We start from the raw sequence: 7,095 nt of genomic DNA on the forward strand, positions 1-7,095 counted from the left end.
CAAGTCTGTGCGCATCACATTTCTGTTGTTTCCAGATCTTCTGATCCCTATTATTCTGCCTGGAAAACTATGGAGATCTCTTATGATTTTATTCATCAGAGCTATTCTCACGCCTGACTTGCTGTGCCCCCATAAAAGCACACTATGGTTTGGGTGGGCTGCAGGTAATTAGTGCCAGGATCCCTGCAGACAGGCTTGAAGTTGCTCCTGCCAGCTCAGGGTTTTTCATAGAATTTCCTATTCCAAGACCTTCCAGTTCTCCTCAGACCAGCAGTCAGGGTGCAGCTCTTACAGAGGAATAAGGATTTTGGCTAAATAGGTTTTGTTCTGCTTCCAGTACATCAGGAGAACCTGCACTTTTTCATCCATCTTGTAGTAGCATTAAGGTACAAGCGAGAGCTAAAACCCAACCCGTCCGTCTCTGTCTGAGGAGTCAGGCAAGAAACACTGAACTACTTCAAGTCCCACACCAGGTGCTGGGGATGAAGATCTGGTTGTGCCTACTGCCAAGGCTGTCAGAAGACTCCGTTGTTTTGGGGTTTTTTCCTTGTTTTTTTTTCCTTCACTGCCTCGGGCAGTTTCCCATCAGATTCATTTATCCAAGCACTGGGCTAGGCTGGAGCTGAGGGAAGTGATCAGGAGGAGGTCAGGGAGGACCTGGTCCTGCTGCGTAGGCCACACTGTAACTCAGCATCGCAGGGAGCAGCTCATCACATCAACGAGCGCCACAGAAGAGAAACTTTGTGCTTAAGTGCAGTAGATACTAAAAAAAACTTTAAAGCAAGGAAATTAAAATCTTTAGACTCAGCATGGAAGCTATTTAAGAAACTTGTTTGTAATCATGGAGAGCACAAAAAAAGGAAAAAAGAGGTGTTCTTTAGGGAGAGAAGGCAGGAAAGTATGGGGAAAAGCAATAAAATGGTTAAATTGCAAGATATTGTTCAAGCCAAACAGGTGCCTTTCAAAAAAAAAACCCAAATACTCAACTTCAGCCCAACTGAAGCCAATAGAAAGAGAATATGAACTACAACAAATAAAATGTTGGGGCATGAAAGTTTGGAAGGCTGACAGTAATTATAAACAATCAATAATGAAAGACATAAAAATAAATAACTAGAAATTCTTCTGGCAAATCAGCTGGTTTACCAGGGATTAGAAGCAGCATTTTGTAGTAAAGAGGTGGCGGATTTGCTACACAATTTCAGGGAGAATTTCAGAAACACCTACTGCAGCTGCAGCCTTACACATTGCTGAGCTGAGAAGCTGTCAAAAGAGTGGTTAATGAAACAGTCTGAAACACTAAACCACATGGGTGAGGGCAGAGAGGCTCTGGAACAAAAGGCTGGGGTCTTTCCCCTGTGGTTGTTAGTGCTGCCGTAGTAAGTATGAGCACATTTACTGGTGTGAACTGGAAAGGATTGAGCGATGGCAACAGGGCAAGATGATTCATATTAGCATTCTCTCAACAGCACTTCTATCCAGGAGAGAATAATTGCCAACCAGTATTGCTTTGGTGGGCCAGAAGCACACAAGTCTCCTTTCAAGAGTAAAGGACAGGGCCCATCAATGGGCAATCCACTGAACGCTAAAAATCAACTGAAAAAAAGTCTCCAGAATGGCATTGTAAGTAGCGCATCATAACACCCCTCGCCTTACTCCTCACCTACTTTAGATAACAAATCAATACCTGATCTCAACATCCAGTCTGGAACAGAAACCTGGTTACAAGACATCTTACATTTTTGCTTTTCCTAATTCTCTGTATAGATCTGGTAACAGTAAGGTTATTTGTAAAGTCAATGTAAGCTTGGCCACTGCATTGATCATACTGTGCAATGCATCGTCTGTATCTCCTAGATGGTCTAGAAATAAAACAAATCACTTATCAGCAGTATTAAAAAAGCAATATGAATTCATAGATGACCGAAATCCTGCCAGACACAGGCAGCCAGGCATGCTCTATATCCATTGTCGCTCTAATTTCAAGTTAGGCGAAATGAAGAAAAGGTGAAACAGACACAGAACATTTGGTCTGCATATCTGAAAAAAATAAGGTTTTCTGCATAATAACTTACGGTCCTCATACTTGCAGCATTTGGATTGAGGTGGCCACAAGGTGTGATTCAATTTGGTTTTTAATTCTGTTTGCTATACTGTAAATGCAGGCACTGCTACAGGTCTCTGTAAAAATCAAAGGCTGGCGTGGGTAGGCAGACATGTGGGTAAAACATTCCACTGGGATCTATAAATGTGGGGACTGGATTCAAAAAGCACTAAACAAGAAAGCCATCAAAAATAAGTGAGGGGGCAGGAAGAGAGAGAAAAAAACCTATCCCTTAAAATTACATAAATGTTTAAGAGTAGGCAGCTTGTAACTTCTATTCAGTTTCACTGAAATTGAAGGTCCAAAAATCTTGGTGGTGCAGAGCACAACTGGATCCACACACATTCAGCTCTGAAAAGGAGGGTTCAGCTGTAGGCCAACAGCTTCCTTCCTTGCTACCTGACCCAGTGATAAAATCAAGCAAGACCAAGCAGAGGGGGATTTTTTAAATTAATTTTTTTAATAACTTCATCTATTCAAGTACTCCAAGATTTTGAAGATATGCCAGGCAGAAGAAGGGGCTTGAGAAGGGTCCCATGAATTGCAAATACCATGGCCTGCTTTAAAGTTGTGGCTGAAATCAGAGCAGACAGAAGAGGACTCTGTAGGATTTTCCCATTTGGATCATTTGTCTGAGAAGAGCCAAAAAAGAAATAAATCCCTCTGGGCTTGGAATTAACCCAAATGTTGAAGGATTTTCCCTTATGTTGAAGATCAATAAGAATATTATCCTTAGCAGTAGGATGGTTTACATGTAGGCCATACCAGATAGGGTGTAAATCCAGCATCAGGCTGTAAATTGCCTCGAATTGATCACTCTGGGAAATCAAACTACAGAGCCACATATAGGACCAAAGGTGACAGGAGTCCTCAACTTTACTGTCCCTCTGTGTAGAGATTACAGCTCAACAGCAAATCCCACACAGTCTGTGTTCTGAAATAATTCATGAACAATATGAGAAAAGAGGTTTATCTTGTCCTTCTAGTCCATTCTGGAGTTATTTTAGCTCTTTTATTTCATATAAAAATTCAGAATTAAATAAAAAAAAAAAAACAACCAGAAGTAGATTACACCTTTGCAGCCTTTGAGCTCAGAATAAGTTGCCTCCAGGTGGGTTTTGATTCTCTCCAGAAAAGGAAACCTCTACCAAAGGGCAGTGTCATAACAAAACTGGCTTGAAGATCAACCGTTGCAACTGTATTTACATTTAAAGAGTTGCATTAAGGAGATGTCTACATCACTTAACTCCTGCCTGACTGCCCTTATAGCTGGTAACTGAAGTCAACCACAGTTTAAAATTTGATGCCAGGATGCAGCAAGCTGAAGGAAGCAGCTTATTCGTCACTCTCTGCTCACTGTTGTTTAAACTGAGACAGAGCAGTTGTACAATACACAGATGCAAACTAGAAAATTCCTGAGACAACGTGAAATTTTAGCATGCTGCTACTTCTGAAACAGCTCAGCATCAAAGACTGAATTCAACTGGCACAGCCTTTTGAGGAAGCAGTTATAAATAGCACAAGGAAATGTTTGTGGAAGACTAGTCCTTCTGATTTGCAAGCTAGTTGGCCAAAAATACCACCATGGAAGAGAGGGCCAAAATGGGTAATGGAGAATTCATTACTTAACAATGGCTCACTCGAATCATAGTGCTCTGTCATCCCAATTCTCCCTTGAAGAAATTGCCATTTCTTCTACATCCAACTTCACACTGCTGTTCCCAAGCCTGACATTCTCAGCAGAAATTGCTGCTACTCAAGATACACATATTACTGAGAGGAAAACTACCTACCTTACAGTGAGGCTTCATGAAAAATGTTAACTATGAATCCTGCTGATTTGTTGAGCAATGCTTTATTATCATCAGCTAATCAAATTGAGCAAAGTCTTCTGTATTAGAATAAGCCAAATCATTACAATCGTATTTCAAACGCACACGATGTGTTTATACCTCTCATGAGACATGCTGTCCACTCCATTAAAAATAACAACCTTTGTAGTTATGCATGCCAAAGTATCAGTAATCAAATCTCATGCTTCATGGTGTAAGATGATCACTAGAAGTGTCAGGTAGAAATTATTTCCTAAGAGATGGCACAGCAAGATGTGTTTGTTGCCTTTGAATCATCACACGTTGTCAGTAACAGCATACTCATGTGTTAGATCATCAATCCAACAATTTGTTATAGCAAACTCTATCTTCTGATGTTCAGCAAATCAATCACTCCAAGACCAGCAAAATATAAATCTGCTTTCACTGTAAAGTAACCAGCACTAAATTTTGAGATGGTGAGGAATGCAAGGCTGCCTTCTATGCAAGTTTTAAAGGACTTCTAGAACTGGCGTAATCAGATCTCCAGATTTAAGAATCTCCTCAAGTTTTCAGGCATCAAGATTTGACTCTGAAATTTGCTATTTGGTACCAATCTCTCTCAGTATACTATTAACTTTTTGTGACAATCTCGATGGCTGAATTAATTTCCCTTTGTCCCCTGCTTTTCTGATGATTCCTAGGGAAATTAAATGTAGCAGAACTGTCACTCCCATACCAGACTAACACCATATAACAGCTGGAATTAGGCAAGGGGAGGATTGCTGACCCAGTGGTGTACTTCTTCACACTCCACATTAGCCTTGTTTGCCATTGATGAGCTTTTGGTAAGTACAGAAATCAAGAGATAATCTGTAGCTGATAGGATCCTTCCCAATAGATGAAGATATCAATAACAGAGATGCATGATTTTGTTGCTGTCATACAGATGTTATTATTCCTATTGCAGGTCTGGTATTTTAAATTCATCAATGAGTATTTCTAGAAGAGAACCAGAGCATTTTCTCTTTGGTAGATGTGTCCCAAAAGTCTAGAAATTACCCTTATAAAACTGCCAGATTTCTTAAATTTAAAATAGATTGTTAATTCCTGAAAGTGCCTTCAGAAGCAGTGTTTTATTATCATCCTGGCACTTCTTGCTCACACTGGATGCTTTTCAAAACCACCTTGGCACCAGAGTTCTGGCCTAGCTGTAGCTTCACATCACCTGGCATCAGTAGCCTGGAAAGAGTCCTTTGAGATAAATTACTAAGGCACCAAATAGTGGCATAAAACTGGACAATAAAATGTTTTCCTTTCAAGAAATAACTCTGATGCTGTGAAGCTTTGCTGTCCTCTCCTGCCAACTCCCCAGAAGCTGTCCATGCAGAGTCTACTCACAGCAGGCACCCTTGCAGAGCCCGAAAACTCAACTGCCCTCCAAAAAAAGGTGCTCAAGCATTACTGCAGCAGCATGGCCTCTGCCACTGCAGCAGCATGTGGCTCTTCCTCTCTCACAGACTTAGATGAGGTAGAAAGTACCTGTGACTTGGTTTTTGGAAGATCCATGAAAAGGCTTCCAGTCCAGCACTTCTCTTCCAGCTCACTGCCAGTAGGCACTTCACTGCCAGAACATCACGCCCACCTCTGCACCCAACACTTGGCTCATGTCACCCCCCAGCCCCTGCACCAAGGGAAAGTCCTCTTAACATTTCCAGTTTCCTACCCTACTTTGGGTTGTGGGCAAGAAGTTCCTGCTCATGTGTGCTGAGCTGTCTTGTCCTCAGTTTTACATTCTTTGGCACAACCAAGAAAACAAAAATCACAGGTCTGATATCATAAGGAACTGAGCAGACATAACCCAGGCTAAAGTCCATGAAGACAAAGAGCCCAGACAAATGCAAGAGGGTTTCTCTGCTGAAACACCACTATTCTCAGTCCTTAGCTGTGTTTCTCTGGGCTAGCTGGAAAGGCAGCTCTGCCTGCCCTGCCAGCACTGAGGCTGGAGCCCGGTGTGCAGCCCCGCACACCCACCCACGCTGGCGTATGGTCCGTACAGCTGCTGCTGGCTACCAGGGCCAGTGTCTGGCAAAGATTATCTGTAACTGCAAAGCCTTTCTGTCAGCCCACCCACGCTGGCCAGAGCTGGCAATTATGTTGTTTATACAAAATACCTTTTGATTAATGGTTAGAGAAATAAAAGCTGTAGCATATGTTGCTCTCCATATAAAATCATAAGTCTGTCAGGCTTACGGTGCATCTGGCCAGGAAGGGGGGGACAAAGATTTATTCTTCCTGTTATACCCTGTACCCCCCGTGTTCAAGTCTGAGCTCCCTCCATCATTTCACCTATTACATTCTCGACCGATTTGGCAAAGAAATCCAGGCATGGCCTCTGCAGCAAATCCCACCAGGGTGTCAGAAAACATGAAGAAGGTGGGATGTTTTCGTGCTGACAGACCAAGTGGTAAATCTTCAGTAGAGAAGCACAGCTGGGACACCTGCTGGCAGTGGCTGATGAGGATCTCTGGAAAGGCATTGATTTCACTCGCTTTTAGGGAAACTGAGGAAGTGGTTTCCTTGCTCAAAGAGGTTTATGAAATTCCTGCTTTATATATGGGACTCTGAACACTTGGTGCACGCAAGCATTGAAAGGCATTGTTGCCATCTCTGCTTCACGGGGCTCTGTCATGCCAGTTGTACTGGCAGACAGAATCACTCACCGACACCTGGTGTTCACTCACACTGACCTGGCAGCCCTGTCTGCCTGGAGAAAACAGACAGCAGCCCTCACCTCACTGTGTCCTCAGGTTCAGCCACCGCTGCTGAACACACACCTCAGAGGGGGACCTGGAACCGCCCAATCATTCAAACAGTCTTGGCCATCTTCTTTTCAAGTCCCCTTTGAAGAGGTCATGGGTTAATAGTTCAAGAGTACATCAAAATCAGTATTTTCTAACTGCATCTGATTACTTGTGAGGTACAAAGCGCAGTGCTGGACATGTGACAGCACAACAGGACCTGGGGGAGAGGGTGAAGCCACAGGGCCCAGCCCACCTATGTAAACCCAGTGAGATGGTTTTGTGTGCTCCCTTCTTGCAGGAGAAGGAAGAAGCAGCACTCCCAGGGAGGCACAGCCAGTTACCACACCAGCCCTAACAAACAGACCAGCTCAAGGAA

The sequence above is a fragment of the Corvus hawaiiensis genome, chromosome 7 (assembly GCF_020740725.1).
Source record: "Corvus hawaiiensis isolate bCorHaw1 chromosome 7, bCorHaw1.pri.cur, whole genome shotgun sequence".
Lineage (NCBI taxonomy): Eukaryota > Metazoa > Chordata > Aves > Passeriformes > Corvidae > Corvus > Corvus hawaiiensis.